The 16,172-nt window shown below is 49.0% G+C and overlaps 1 protein-coding gene across 1 annotated transcript in view; it reads right to left on the bottom strand.

Moving 5' to 3' along the window:
- Window positions 1-15,368, bottom strand: part of KIAA0040 (KIAA0040 ortholog) — a 33,713-nt gene extending 18,345 nt beyond the window's left edge. The window contains exon 1 of the mRNA XM_015417749.1: window positions 15,255-15,368. The gene's annotated coding sequence lies outside the window, so the exon portion shown is untranslated. The remainder of the gene's footprint in view (window positions 1-15,254) is intronic.
- Between the last annotated feature and the right edge of the window lie 804 nt (window positions 15,369-16,172).

Genomic DNA, 16,172 nt, shown 5'->3' with positions numbered 1-16,172 from the left:
CCCCAGAATATACCCTATGTTTTCGCCATTTTCAATGGCCCATAGGATATAATGGGGCCAAAATTGGCGTTCTAGCGCGAAGTCTGAAAAAGGAGGGAAGGGCAGGAGGGGCCGGCTCTGCAGGCCGTTTTTTAGGTTTGGCGCTCCTGAAAAAGGCGGGGAGGGCAGCTCAGCAGTCTCCCACAAGCGGTGGTTGCAGCTGTTGCCGAAAGCGGTGGTGGCCATAACGTTTTAAAGAGCCCCTCAGGACAACTAGGGGAGCCAGAATGACCTTTCGCGCGAGAGGTGGAATTTGCCCCTACGAGTCCAAGGCCACCACCCCGGGGCTCAGGGAGGCAGGAGAACGTTTCAGCGGCGGCGGCCATAACCTTTTAAAGAGCCCCTCAGGACAACTAGGGGAGCCAGAATGACCTATCGCGTGTGATATTCAAGCGGCAACACCGCTCGGACATCACACGCGAGAGGTGGAATTTGCCCCTATGAGTCCAAGGCCCCCCCCCCGGGCTCAGGGAGGAGGGAGAACGTTTCTCCCCCCCCCCCCCGGGCGTCACAGCTGCCGTCGAGAACAGCGGCGGTGGCCATAAACTTTTAAAGAGCCTTCTGGGAAATTTTTTGGGAAGGCTGGCGCCCCGTAGCCCCCACGAACTTTACGCCGGTGCTGGAAATCAACCTAGTCGGAGAAATCTCTCTTCTATTGCAATGAGCTAAGGAGTTGGAGACATCTAGGTCAGCAAAGTGCCACTTCCATCAACTGGCTTCCTACCACATTGCTAGTTCCAGGCCTAAAAGGCCCTTTGTTGTTGAAAGGGAGTGGGAGGGGGGGAGCCAGTTCCCCTGACACAAATCATGCTCAGCGTAATCTTTTTTTTATATATATATAGTTTAGAACTGGGTGTGTTACAGGAAAAGGAGAAGGGCGGGCAACTGTCAGAGAGGTTCCTGTTTAGAACAACGCTTTGTGGTGTGGCAGAGAAAGATGGCTCTTCCCAGGTTTTGACTTTGGCAGTGTGATGGGGATGTGTGAGGGCTGCCAACCTCCAGCTGGCACCTGGAGATCTCCCGCTATTACAACTGATCTCCAGATGACCGAGATCAGCTTCCCGGGGGGGGGGAATGGCTGCTTTGGAGGGTGGACTCTATGGCATCATCTCCGAGGCTCCCTCTGAGCGGTGGAGTCTCGTGAGCAAAAATTCTACTGTGTGAGCTACTGGCATGAAAGTTGTGAGTGAGCAATCTGGCTACTGCATAAATTAGTTTGCTCTGGAGCCCTCCTTCCTGAGCTAAGACAAAAATCTGTGAGCCGGAGGCTAGAAAAACTGAGCTCACACTAACTCACCTTAGAGGGAACAATATCCCTGCCAAGGTCCCTCCCCTCCCCCAACCCCACCCTCCCCAGGCTCCACCCACCAAATCTCCAGGTATTTCCCAACCCAGAACAGGCAAGCCTAGAAAGTGTACTATCTACTGTCCTCCTGATATACGCAGCCACTATTTTGTTTGAACGGGGTAATGAATGTAATTTCCTATGCATTGGCATGTGTAAATATGTTCCCTTAAAAAAAAACCTGAAGCTCTGTTTGTATCTACTGAACCCAAATATGCACGCTGCCCAGTTAACACATAATGGCGAAGATGTGTTTCAGGAAGATCGCATTAAATGTTGAAAAGTCTCCAGAGGATTTATACGCCTGCCGAATCTCTCATATTCCTTATTCCAAACAAGCCTACCACATGCCGTGGGTAGGTAGGTAGGATTCAAGTTTTTAATGGCACGAGTTGGCATCCAGGCTCTACTGCCTTATGCACAAGATTTCTGTTTCAAGACGCTGTCTTTAAGTTTCCGTTCAGGTCTGAAACACTTTGGAGAACTATTTAAGGTTGACTTTAAATGTGAAAACTGATTCCGTTTGAAGCGTGCAAAAACACTGCTTTTGCAAAAAAAAAGAAAAAGAAAAAGAAAAGAGGAAGCTTTTGTGAAGCTGCATTGTCTGTTATCCAAGATGATGAGATAAACTTAGCAGCTGGAAAGAGAGAATGTTTTCAGAGAGCTCGCTGGAATTTGAAAGCAGAATCACTCTATGGGACACACCCGCTGACGTTTTGCCTCCTGGTAAAGAGGGCTTTGTTACTCGAAAAACGTGCAAAAGCATCTGACCACCAGTGTTCCATCTAACCTGAGTTAGTGTGAGCTAGCTCACAGTTTTTTAGCCTCCGGCTCACACATTTTTGTCTTAGCTCAGGAACGATGGCTCCAGAGCAAACTCATTTATGCAGTAGCCAAATCGCTCGCCCACAACTTTAATGCCAGTAGCTCACAAAATAGAATTTTTGCTCACAAGACTCCACAGCTTAGAGGGAGCATATTGCTGACCACTAGGGCAAAATACAGGCAAAACTATACTTCTCTCCAACCACACTCACTTCCCTGAGAAAGAACTCATTTGCCTGCATTTACAGAGCTGGCAACTATTTCTGAAAATTATTGACCCAATCACTCACTCTTAACCTACCTCACAAGTTTGTTGTGAGAATAAAATGGAGGAAAGAAAATGTTGTAAACTGCTTGGATCCCTTTGGGGAGGAAAGTAGAGTGTAAACACATAAATAAAAAACTAATCACTTGTCATGCTTCTTTGCTGCTAATAGTGATCTGGCACATGGAAATTTCACCAGTGACACTTTTCTATCGCTTACAGGCATGCCAAGCCAAATTTCACTGACTGGAGTTTTGCTTGTGGCAGGACCCAAGCCAGTAAAAAAAGGGAGGGGGCAACTTTAGGAAATCTCAAAATTCTTAGTTAACCGTACCATTTTAAACACGGATGCAAATATTCTTAACTTCACAGCATGAAGGTGATTCATAACCTGCCTTTAAAAGTTTAATGTCCTTGTATATTCTGACATTGTTTCAACATAGTGTCAAACCCCCCCCCCCAATAGATGGAAGATCTTATTTATGTGGAGGAAACGCTGCCAGTGGAATATGTGAGTTCAAGAAACGTTGATATTTTGGCAGCCAACCTGCTTTTTTAAAAACAGGTTTGCTGTCCTGCTGGCAAATATGATGAATCACAAATAGACTCATTCCATTCATTAGCAAGACATACTGGGTTTTGCCCTTCCTGAGAACACAATGTGAAGAACTCACTTCTTAGCCTCCAGCCTCCTCACCATCCCTAATGTTTTGGGGAATCCTGAGGTGAAAAACAGCAGGGGATTGTGGAAGGCAAATGAAGGTGTCTGTGAGGTGATTTGGGGATGATGTTAATGAAGCTTATAATTCAACGGGGGGGCGGGGGGATGCCCTAACATCAAAGCGGTGTCCGCTTTAGTTACCAGCCAAATTTCTGTCTCAAATGAGGTTCTCTAGGTGGCTAACAAAGAGAAAAATCACATTTACCAACAAAAATACACAATACAATAAAAATTCAAAATGACATAAACCAATTGATGAGACATAGGTATACCAAGAATGTTTAAGTGCCTCCGTTCCTCTCACTCAAAGGCCTTATAAGTACGTTCAGGGGTCATTTCGTAGAAAAAGCAGTGCAGGAGCTCATTAGCATAACTTATCTGCATATGCTACGCCCCCTGACATCACCGGAAGTGTGTCAGAAGGCAATACCCACCGCTCAGGCGCCACTGGACTGTTTTGGATTGCTAGCTATGGGGGGGGGGACACACGCGCAGATCTGCCCTCACAGAGGAGGAAGAGCTTGTACCTGAAGGCGGGCTGGGGGGGGCCTCTGCAACTTACCTGGCTGCTTCTTGTTCCTCGTGGCCCAACTGAGGGCTGCTGGGAGCAGGGGGCGGGGCTTGTTGCATGTGCCCGCCCCCCTGGGCTCCTTACTGTCGGAGCTCCGCTCCTGTGCGCTCCCACAGGAAATGACCCCTGAGTATGTTAAACCAACTTTGGAAGGCCTGCAACAAAGGTGCATCCTCACCTCCTTGGCCAGGGAATTCCTCAGAGCGGAGGGGGCAGCTGAAAAGGCATCCCCACCCATCTCAATCAATCTTTATTACAGTTGGGGTTGCCGACTCCAGAAATTCCTGAAGATTTGAGGGTAGAGCCTGGGGAGGGGGAGATTTGGGGAGAGGAGGGACCGCAGTGGGGTATAATGTCACAGAATCCACATTCCAAGGCGGCCATTTTCTCCAGGGGAACTGATCTCTGTAGCCTGGAGCTCCTCTGTCATTCTGGGAGGTCTCTAGGCCCCACCTGGAGGTTGGCATGGACCAAAAAGGAGAGCGGCACATGGCCAGGCAGACCGAAGTATACATTTAGGCCTGAAGGAACCATCTAAATATTTGGCTTTAGGCCTCTAGTTTTATATATCAAGCAGCCATTAATGGGACAGAACTTGCACCAATAGACGCAGACGACTACATCTGTGGAAATTTGGGCAGGCATGTACTTGTGAATCCCTGTTATCAATAGACCCTTTGTGATTTATATTTAACTTACTCACCCCCCCAACATAAATTAAAACACTTGTTCAGGCAACGTCCTCATTGCAAAATCAGATGCCAAAATCTCAGCAGTTCCAAATGTACAGCTTTGATTGCCATCCATTGCCTGGCTATAATACATAACATTATATAAACTAGTGAGAGGCAAAGTAGCCCTGGGGAGGATTAAAAAGCGAGCCCAACCAGGATCGGCTGTGCTCATGGGGAGCAGATTTGTCCCCCGCCGGCTCAGCTTTGTGATGGCTTCTTTTTTAAAAACCAGTATTTTTCTTCTTGGGTCTATTGGACCTGGAAAAAAAATTCAGGATTTCCAAAAAATCCCGGATCCGAACACTGTACTGGTATTGGAATCTGGGTTTGTTTTTTTTTTTGGGAAATCCCGAAAATTTTTCGAGTCCAATAGACTTAAACCAATACGGGTTTTAAAAAATATTGCACACCCCTACTCAATGGGGAACAGGCTCCCTGAAAGATTATGGTAAGGGGATATCTGACATTGCCAAGTCACCCCCTTTTGCTTGTGGTCCATGAGAACTTAGATGGGAGGTGACATTTGGATCTCAGAAAATTCGCAGGGGATGAACTTCTTTATAGTCCAGTTCATTGTGATATGTCCTCTTCTATTCTAGACTGCTCTGTATTAAGTAAGGAAACATGGACCTTTCCCAGAGAAAGACAACCCTAGAACAAAGTGCTCCTATAAATTAATATTTGCCCCCTTTGAATGCTTTGGCAAGAGGTCTGCGCACATCTGCAGTCACCCAAATGCAAGATGCAGTTGGAGAGTCTTCTTTGACTGGCTCTGAGAATATTCACTAGAATGGGACTTGCTCTGGTAACTGTGCCCCTTCCTGTGGCTCTGGTAACTGTGCCGCACACTCGTTCAGCATAGCAGTGGCATCCTTGGAGGAGGAGACCAAGATGCCTCCAAGCCTTGCCAGATTCTCCAGTGCCTCCCCCAAAGGGACCCTGACCCAGCAGGGCCCGCAGGCGTGAAGGCACCAGAATGGACCTGCCCATGACCAGACCCACCACAGTCTTCCAAAGCAAGGTCTTCTAGAGGAGACCAAGGGCTAGGACTGAGTCATGAACCAGGTGCAGGAGTGCATGCCTGGCAGCCCAAGGCCTCACCACTGCTAAAGAAATGCTGGGAGAGACAGATAAGTCATCACAGGATCTGGGCTCCAATAGTACTCATGAACAGAGGAGCTGACTCAGCTTGTGAGGAGGAGCCCAACTGGGACTCAGCCACACTTGTTGGGAAGCTCCCTACATAAGGCTGCAACCAGGGGGGGGATCAACTTGCCTGTGGCTCTGTTGACCATCATACCAGTTGTCTGACTTGCTTAAGCTCTTGGAACCTTGCTACCTTACCTTGGAATTTTTGGGGACTGTTATTCTGTATTGTGCTACTGGACCCTGACTTTGGACTAGAACCATTGATGGGAGACCTGTTGCAGCCCGGGACTTGCCTACAAGCCTGGCGAGTTGGACAGGTTAAGACCCACAGAAGTGGTATAGCAGCCGAGAGATGGGATGGTAGCGCCAGAGTTTGCCACTGAAAGGCTACAGCAGACTTGGGACCTGGACTTCAGGGCTATCATGCAGGTGGGCAGGCTCTGAGCGAAGGTCCAGCTGCTATAGCAGGAAGGAGCCAGTGGAAGAGATGACCCTTTGCTTTCCACATCCTCCCCCATTTCTCTTGGAGAAAGGGCCTAAATCTCTCTCTCATGCCGTATTTGATTTGCTCTGCCAAGGTCTCAGCCCATCCCAAATGTTAGGATGAAGGCTCCCTCCAACAAGCATCTAGGTCGGGTTGCCAGCTCTTGACTGGGAAACTCCTGAAGTTTCCATGTCTACCCTCCAAAGTAGCCGTAGTCTCCAGGGCAACTGATCTCTGTAGTCTGGAGACCACTTGTAATTCTGGGAAATCTCCAGGCCCAACTGGAAGCTGGCAACACTCTACCAAGGGAAGGGAATGGCCTGTTTGGGTAGATATGGTCACTAAGATAGTGGCTAAGGCCCATGCTGTACCAGCCCCCCCCCCGCTGTGTCCATAGTGGCTGGTAACTCCTGGGGGCTTGAGATGGGCTACGTCAGCCCCTCCGAGCTGCAGCAAGAAGAAAAGGGGTTCGGGATCCATCACACAACAAGAAGAGGGTTTGGGGAGCACTCAAGCAGCAGTTGCCTCAAGGACTGCACATGACATTTGGGATTTAGGATTACTTCTGTCGGAGAACAACTAAGCCTAAATTTTTTTTTTAAAAAAAAGCAAACCAACCATGCCACTGAGGAGATATGGGTGGGGGCAACAGTGGTGGAAACCCAAAACTGACTTTCCCATCACATGCTGCTTTTAGCCCTTGGCGATATTTAAAATACACTCGCATGGGGAAAAGACATCCTTCTGTATGGTATCTAATTGGGTGAAAAGCAGCATGGGTCAGCCTGTCTTTTTGATCAGGAAAACAACAGGGGCTGAAGAGGGAAGAAGAGTGAAAACTTTCCTTTCCCAGATCACCGCAGACTGTGACAGCAGCCATGAAATTAAAAGACGCCTGCTCCTTGGGAGGAAAGCGATGACGAACCTAAACAGCATGATAAAAAGTAGAGACATCACCCTGCCAACAAAAGTCCGCATGGTCAAAGCAATGGTATTCCCAGTAGTCATGTATGGCTGCGAGAGTTGGACTATAAGGAAGGCCGAGCGCCGAAGAATAGATTCTTTTGAACTATGGTGCTGGAGAAGACTCTCGAGAGTCCCTTGGACTGCAAGGAGATCAAATCAGTCAATCCTAAAAGAAATCAACCCTGACTGTTCCCTGGAAGGCCAGATAATGAAACTGAAGCTCAAATACTCTGGCCACCAAATGAGACGGGAGCACTCACTGGAGAAGACCCTGATGCTGGGAAAGATTGAAGGTCAAAGAAGACGGGGACGGCAAAGGATGAGATGGTTAGACAGTGTCATCGATGCAACGAACATGAAATTGAGCCAACTTCAGAGGACGGCGGAAGACCGGAAGGCCTGGCGTGATCTGGTCCATGGGATCGCAGAGAGTCGGACTCGACGGTGCGACTGAACAACAAAAAACTCACTCCTCTGCAAAACTCTGAGAAAGAGCTGCCTTCCCTCGCCGCAGCAGGAAGACACGGGGAAGTGCATCGGGAGAGTTCCCACCTCCTCAGGAAGCCCTTGTTCATCCCACCTCCCTGGTCCCACAAGCAAGACTTCTGTGCCTCAGTTCCTCACCCTCCTTCCTCCAAGGGAAGAATCTGCAAGTCTGAGCGTCACCTGTTCCACTCCCTGGTTATTCTTGAGGTTCTCTGGGCTTTATTTGTACAGGTGAGTCCACACAGTTCTTGCCCCTGCCAGTGAGGCAGGCAATGGCAAACCACCTCTGTGCCTCTTGCCTTGAAAATCCTACAGGGTCACACACACACAGTTAGTACTGTAATTAGGAGCCATTGGGGAAGAAACAGCCCCTGTCATTAAACAGAACGAGATGGATTCTTAAGGGTGAATATTTTGGCACCACTGAAAGTAGGAATGCCAGCCTCCAGGTGGGACCTGGGGATCCCCAGGAATAACAGCTCATTGCCAGCCTCCAGAAATCAGTTCCCCTGGAGAAAATGGATGTTTTGGACGGTGGACTCTGTGTCATTGTACCCAACTGAGGCCCCTGTCCTCTCCAGGCTCCATCCCCAAATCTCCAGGAATTTCCCAGTCTGGACCTGGCAACCCTATGACCCCCCAATCCTCTGCTCGTGGCCAGTGGGGACCTGGCAACCCTAACTGAAAGGCACCACATTCTTTAGGTATTTTAAGGTAAAGGTAAAAGTTCCCTTGCTCAAAAGCCAGTCGAATCCGACTCTAGGGTTGTGGTGCTCATCGTTTCAAACCTGAAGAGCCAGTGCTGTCCAAAGACATTTCCGTGGTCATGTGGCCGGCATGACTAAACACCAAGGCGCATGGAACACTGTTACCTTCCCACCGAAGCGAAACCTATTTATCTACTTGCAATTTCTTGCTTTCGAACTGCTAGGTTGGCAGGAGCTGGAACTAGAGAGGGAGCTCACTCCGTCATGCGGGACACTCGGGTCTTGAACTGCTGAACTACCACCCTTCCACAGCCTGCAGTTCACCGTCTTAACCACTTGAGCCACCACAGCTCAAGTAAGTAATAGTAAGGTATTTTACCTTACTATTAAGTTCACAGTGCAATGCTAAATAAAGGTACATCTCAAGGCAGATCATCAAGACCATCAATTTCAATGGGCTTCGAAGAGTCTTCTGTTACATTGCTAGCTGGGGGTATCTTTTAGGCACCAAAATATTACGGGCTGCTGCTTTTCTGTGGTACACCAGTCTATCACAGTGGCATACACAGAAGATATATCATGACACAAAGATAATGAGATACGAATGCTACATATTAGAAATGGTGTGCAGTTAAAGGTAGCCCATTAATCTCTGGGTCAGCTCTTGGCAAACTCATTCAGGCAGTGAGAACCACAAGGGCTGTCTTGACTTCGTTTTGGTCTGTGGCCTGGTTCACACTTGTGTATTCATCAGCTGAAAGCCGCAACTTCATGTAACATCTGAGCCACCGTGAGTCAAACATCAGAGACAGAATCTTCATATCCGCATCGTATGAGACACAAACCAGAAAAGGGTGTCTATCTCTGTATGTCAGACACTGGAAACACACAGCAGGGAGAGACCATCATTTTTATGTCCCAGTTGTGAATTTCTCAGACGAGCCACAGAACAGTGGACAGGGTTGCCAACTCCAGTTTGGGAAATTCCTGGAGATTTTGGGCTGGGGCCCAGAGAGCACGGGGGACAGGAAGAGGAGGAGCCTTGTCAGGATATTAATGGTCTAGAGACCATTCTTCAAATCATCCATTTTCTCCAGGGTAAATGATCTCTGTAGTCTGGAGAGCAGGTGTAATTCTGGAAGTTCACAGGGCTCCGATGGAAGTCAGACGCCCTAATGCTGGGCTGTGATAAGATCCAGCAAGGCAACCCTCATGTTCTTTTCTATGAAATCACAGGCTTAGATTCTCCTGAAAATGACTGCTGATGGAAGGATTTCCATCAGTGGGACACCATTTCTCGCTTCCGCCTCTGCAGCCCAAATGCCCCCCATGCTGCGCTTGGGGGATGGGGGACCCCACGGAACAGGACAGGGTAGGGAGTCCAAGGTCTGCAGTGGTGAGGGGAAACTGGTGAAACCCCTCCTCCTCCACAGAGCTGCTTGGTGGGCTCTAACCCCATCACTGGTACATATAGCAACACACCAGTCAAGTGATGCCCACACATGCATAGTAAACGTTAGGAGGACGCATCCCTTGCTTGTTGTAATCTGGCCTATGAAACGGAAAGAGCTGCAACTCTTCTTGCCAGAGGCAATGACACTCAGAAATTCCACACGTCACTGTGTCTACCTGCCAAAACCAACTGTGTTAGTGGAAGTTATAAAGCCTTCACATAAATTTAATTGATAGACATTTCCCCCCCCCTTTTCGGTCTTTACTTTTTTATTTGGCTTCATGTTTCAGCAAGAATGTCTCCCAAAGCAACTCACAGTTCTAACCCATAACAATGCAAAACCCAAATGATGCCAGCGGTTGTCGCTATTGAAGCAATTTATAGTGATCTACCAAACTGAAAGGAGCTGCGGTGACTCAAGTGGTTAAGACGCTGAACTGCAGGCTGTGGAAGGTCAGTAGTTCAGCAGTTCGAGACCCGCATGATGGAGTGAGCTCCTGTCTCTAGTTCCAGCTCCTGCCAACCTAGCAGTTCGAAAGCAAGAAATTGCAAGTAGATAAATAGGTACCACTTCGGTGGGAAGGTAACAGCGTTCCGTGCGCCTTGGTGTTCAGTCATGCCAGCCACATGACCACGGAAATGTCTTCGGACAGCGCTGGCTCTTCGGCTTTGAAACGGAGATGAGCACCGCAACCCTAGAGTCGGATTCGACTGGCTTTCGAGCAAGGGAACCTTTACCTTTACTTTACCAAACTGAAGCAGTGGCAGAGGTTTGGCTGTGAGGAGAAGAGAATTCCTCCCTGTGCTGACCAGACCCTAAGGAGTGAGTCTCCCGCGCCTCGTTTCTGAAATCAGTGGTCTCTTTACATGTAGGATCCTGTTAATGTGCAGTTTAGCAGAGGACAAAGGATTTAATATGGTGCACCTTTAACAGCTACAGGCAAAGCTGGCTGTTGGGGAAGTCCCCACTAGCCTGCCTTTCTTCTCCAAATCACGCCAGCAAGATACGCATCTCAGCTAGCTGGGCATGCTTGATGGATTTTGGTACGCTACGCTACTTCATCACCTGCTCAAAGTATCCGGAGACTGCAGCTGCACCGCACCCATCCTGCGTGACCCTATGTAGGGACTCCTACACTTGGGGTTAGCAGGTGCAGTTTCCGCCACAATGAAGGATGAGAATACAATACCCTGACACATCATGCAGATCATAAAGAGATAGTGGTCCCATATTGAATGTATCTGGGCAACCCAAACCTAGTCCGTTCTCACTGGCCTGTACCTTCTGACTCTAGTTTGAAGACTTCCTCTCACAAGTGACAATAGGGGCTTATATGACTGTGCGTAGGATGGAGAAAAGTGGATAGAGATAACTTTGTCTTCCCTCCCTCCAAAATTCTAGACCTCGAGGGCACCCAATGTAACTGACAGGCAACACATTCAGGGCAAACCAAAGGAAATAGGTACTTCTTGACTCAATGATGGATTCAATTGTGGAATGTGTTGGAAGTGGATGTAATGATGGTCACCACAGCTGGCTTTAAAACAAGATGTGACAGAACCTCCATATTCAGAAGCAGTAAACCTCTGAATATGGAGTGCTAGGAGGCAACATCAGGGTAAGGCCTTGGCCTTTATATCCTGTCTGTTGGCCCTCCAGAGGAATTGGTGGCCACTGTGCGGAACAGGGTGCTGGATTAGATGGACCACTGGTTTGGTTCAACAGAGCTCTTCTTTTGTTGTTCAGTCGCACAGTCGAGTCCGACTCTTTGTGGCCCCATGGACAAGATCTCGCCAGGCTTTCCTGTTTTCCGCCGTCCTCTGAAGTTGGCTCAAATTTATGTTTGTTGCATCTATGACACTGTCTAACCATCTCATCCTTTGCCGTCCCCATCTTCTTTGACCTTCAATCTTTCCCAGCATCAGGGTCTTTTCCAGTGAGTGCTCCCTTCTCATTTGGTGGCCAGAGTATTTGAGCTTCAGTTTCATTATCTGGCCTTCCAGGGAACAGTCAGGGTTGATTCCTTTTAGGATTGACTGATTTGATCTTCTTGCAGTCCAAGGGACTCTCAAGAGTCTTCTCCAGCACCATAGTTCAAAAGAATCTATTCTTCAGTGCTCGGCCTTCCTTATAGTCCAACTCTCGCAGCCATACATGACTACTGGGAATACCACTGCTTTGACCATGCGGACTTTTGTTGGCAGGGAGGTGTCTCTACTTTTTATCATGCTGTTTATGGTCTTGTTAACAGAATGGTAGGATACAGACCACTCTATTCTGAATCCGTCGGCAGTGAGCCTGGGGTGCCCCGTGAAAACACAGGAGGGACAAGGAAGAATCAGGAAATCAATTCAGAGATTAACACAGTAGACCAGAACTCCTGTCAGGTGTAAGGTTGCACCTTTTTAAGGGTGTGAGGCATGAGTAGGTTGCACTTGAAAAAAATATTAGATAGATAAAAATAATGGACATCTATTCAGTAAGCTCCAGCTCGGTCTGACATGGATGGACCACGCTAGCCTGATCTCACCAGATCTTGGAAGCTAAGCAGGATCAGCCCTGGTGAATACTGGGATGGGAGTGAAATCCAGGGTTGTTACGCAGAGGCAGGCAATGGCAAACCTCTTCTGTTCACCTCTTTCCTTGAAAACCCCACGGGGTAAGTTGGCAGCAACTTGATCGCTTCCCACTACCACGCTACGGCTCTCGTCCTGTGCTCCTAGCAGTAGCACAATTCACATATGTATAGCAGATGGAGAAAAGTTTGGGAAGGTCTTGACCTGCTAAATATCCGTGTGCATCTTGGCCATATAAAGGAAGCCTTGCGGCCTGGGACGCAGAGAAAAGAGCTCTCACATTAATAGCCAGGATCTAAACAACCCTCAACTCTGAAAGAAAGTTTGGACTTTTTTTTTAAAAAAAAGAACTTCTGGCAGGCTGCCCTTTGATTCCTTCATTTTTCAGCTGAGCCCTTTGTTCTGACCTACGTTCCAATCTCCTAGGGGAAAGGGACAATTTTCATAAACAAATGATGAATCTTCGACGAGATCTTGGCTGCCCAAAGCATCAGGGCTGTTTGTTCCTCCCGTCGGAGGAAGGCCACTCCTTGGGGTGCAACCTGGGGTTTGTCAAGAACGGTTCCAAAGGCCACTCCCCCACACAAAAAAAGCAGCAGGTAATCTTCAACAGGGGCCATGTTTTCCATTGTACAATGTCCAAAGGGCTAGCAGCCATGTCCCCATTCAGCAGCCCATGAGACTCTTAAGCCTCTTTTATTTATTTATTTATTTAGATTTATAGCCCGCCCTCCCCACAAAAGGGGGCTCAGGGCGGGTCACATACGCCCACACATAAAAACATTTTAAAAACCATTTAAAACATTATACAGCATTACAAAATTACATATATAAAGTGCTCCAGATATTCCGCAAAGATGACGAACTTACTGCTGCTCTACTAGCTCAGTGTCCTCTGTTCCGGACAATGCCAGCGTTCTTTCCTCCAGGGCCAGGTAATGATGGTACCGTAGTACCATCCTACTCAAACACCTGGCGGAAGAGCTCCATCTTGCAGGCCCTGCGGAACTGCATCAGGTCCCGCAGGGCCCTGATCTCCTCCAGGAGCTCATTCCACCAGGTAGGAGCCGCCACTTTTCCCCACTAAGGTCAATAACAGAGGCTTTCTGGAGAAATCTGGCCATTCTGGAGTAACCCTGACCTGGAAGGCCCAGGCTAGCCTGATCTCATCAGATCTTGGAGGGCCGGCCCTGGCTAGTAACCGAATGGGAGACCACCAAGGAAGTCCAGGGTCATGATGTGGAGCCAGGTGATGGCAAACCACCTCTGAGCACCTCTTGCCTTGAAAACCCTACAGGATGGCCATAAATCAGCGGTGACTTGAAGTACCTTCCACCACCATCACCCAGAGCTAGAATGTCCTTGTTTCTTAGGCCCAATGTAAATGTAATTTTGGGGAGGCAAAGAGTTTGCATCTTGGTTTTGCACAGTCTCAGCACCTCACTTCAACTGAGCTACAAAACAAAAAGACTCCCCTTGCGTTAAAGCCTGCTGCTACCCTCTTTGTCACAATAAGGAAAGGTTGGGTTGCCCCCTTTCCTTTCAGCGCCATGCTTTTAGGCGAAGGAGGCACTGGAAATGAAGCCGGTGACTTTCAGACTGAAGTCACTTTGTCTAAGTGCAAGAAGGCCGAAATGGGATGGTTAACCAACCTCCCCACCCAGCCAGCAACTCATTTACAGAGCCATCCTAAGCACGTCTACTCAGAATCCTACTCAGGTCTATTTAATGGGGCTTACTCCCAGGAAAATGTTCCTAATGCTTGCACTGTTAGAAGTCCAACAGAAGTACATTCAGAATGGCCTTTATGACGTTCATACCACAAGAGCTGAAATGTCCTGTAAGCGGCACGTGTGAATGCAGCCTGGATCTCCAAATCCACTATTTGCCTGTATTCAAGCAAAAACAAGCTTTAGACCAACTGTGGTGCACATTCCCCTCTTAAAGCCCCACACAAGCAAAACTGCCACTTCCTACCAAGAAAAATCTACCTTCCTTTTTTTCCCAAGCCCAGTTTTCACTACGAGTATACTACAAGTCTCCAAGATGAACAGAGAATGCATTGTCTCCAGTCCCCCCAGGAAAAAAGAGTTAGGAACTTCAGAGGCTGGCACTGCCTGGCTGGGTTGCAATGGTCACACCACTTCATAACTGGTGCCTGTCTGCTCTCCCTGCTCCTGCCCTCTGGGGATATAACAAGACCCTTCTTCTTTCCTTCTCTTTTGGTGCTAGCCACCAAGTCTGGTCACAATTAGTTTGCGTAAAAAGCTGCCCAAATCGTAACAGCCTGTACAGAAGAGCCCGTAAGGAATCCCCTTTCTCACAGTGGCCAGCCACAAGGTTCTGGGAAGTCCACAAGCAGGGCTAGAAGACAAGAGCCTTCCACTGTAGCTTGCCTTCCCTATGACTGAGGTGCACTGCCCCAGAGCATGGAGGCCCCTTATATCGCTAACAGACCTATACTCTTCCCCCCATTTGTCTCCCTACTCCATTCAATGGCCACCACCACTACATCTTGTGGCAGTGAGTTCCGTCGGTGAATCACTGGCCGTTTGAAAGGACTTCCTTCTGCCCGTCCCGAGTCCACAGCCCACCAAAGTCGTTCTCTCGCCCGATCGGGGAGGCGGAAACCTGAGCGCGCCGCCGTCAAGTCCAGAAGGGGGGCACAAACAAACCGGCACCAGGCGTTACAGAGGCTTCGACCGACCCACAGCGCTCGGCCACCGCAATAAGGCGAAGTTTTCACATCCTCCAAGACACGTTAACTCCAGAGGGCAAGTCAACGTGCTAGCCAGACGACTGCAACCCAACCCGGGGACTTTCCAAGGGCGAAGCGGGACGGGTATAACGACCCGCTGCTTGTTTTAGCCGACCCAAGTTCAAGTTACTGAGTAGAGCGGGCAGGGAGAGCGGCCGGCGCGCCGAAACTTACCGACTCCTCCTCCTCCTCAGCGCGCCCCGAGCTGCGCCTTCATCGAGCTGAGAAGTTTCCAAACTCCGGAGGGTGGAAAAGCAAAGCGGCCCGGAGGACTGCAGAGCCGGCTTCCTCCTTCCCGCCGCTGCGAGCGAGCCCGTTTGCCTTTCCCCGCCCACTGGCCGCACGACTGCACCTGGGCGGGATCGGGCCTTTTGGGGCTGCGCCTTCTCCTCCCGGGAGCGCCGGCCGGCACCGAGATCTGTGCCCAAACAGACCGGTGGCTGGCGCTGGGTGACTCCAAGGGAGCGGACTTTCCATCCCATCGGGGACGCCAGCTTCTCGCGTAGTCTCACCCAGGCCCGAGGATCCTCCCTTTCCCTCTACGCCAGCTCCCTCAGGCCCCGTGCGCCAGAATCAAGGGGGTGCGCCCTGAACATAGGCACTCCAACTTGGCCCGGGAGGGAGGGTTAAAGGGAAAAAGATGATGGCCCACCCCTCCTTTTGCCTCTTACTATGGAGTTTCGACTTCTTAAACGAAGGATGAGTAAACATGATGTAAACATGACGTAATTTTTAAAGGTTTCAGTAAGCATTTCGAATCACTTTTAGCACATCTATGCGCTGTGACAGCTACAGTCCAAACCGTTACTCAGAGATAAACCCAGCTGAGTTTAATGAGTGGGTCCTCCCACTTCGGGTGCATAGAATTGCAGCCTGATCCAATTAATGTTTACTCAGATCAGGGGAGTTACCTCCTAAAGACACATGCATTGCACTGGTGGTGGCTTAATTTTGAAATCTAATCCCCTTGCACTTTTCCCTCTTGGAAGTAAATTTGGCTGTGTTTAATGGGGTTTACCACTCCCAACTAAGTGCTTGCTGAAACGCAGCCTTAAACCAAACATTGATGCATTATGGAAGAGCACAAGGACA

This window comes from Gekko japonicus, unplaced genomic scaffold, assembly GCF_001447785.1.
Source record: "Gekko japonicus isolate JY-2015 unplaced genomic scaffold, Gekko_japonicus_V1.1 scaffold158, whole genome shotgun sequence".
NCBI lineage: Eukaryota > Metazoa > Chordata > Lepidosauria > Squamata > Gekkonidae > Gekko > Gekko japonicus.
This window is presented reverse-complemented; position numbering and strand designations above follow the sequence as displayed.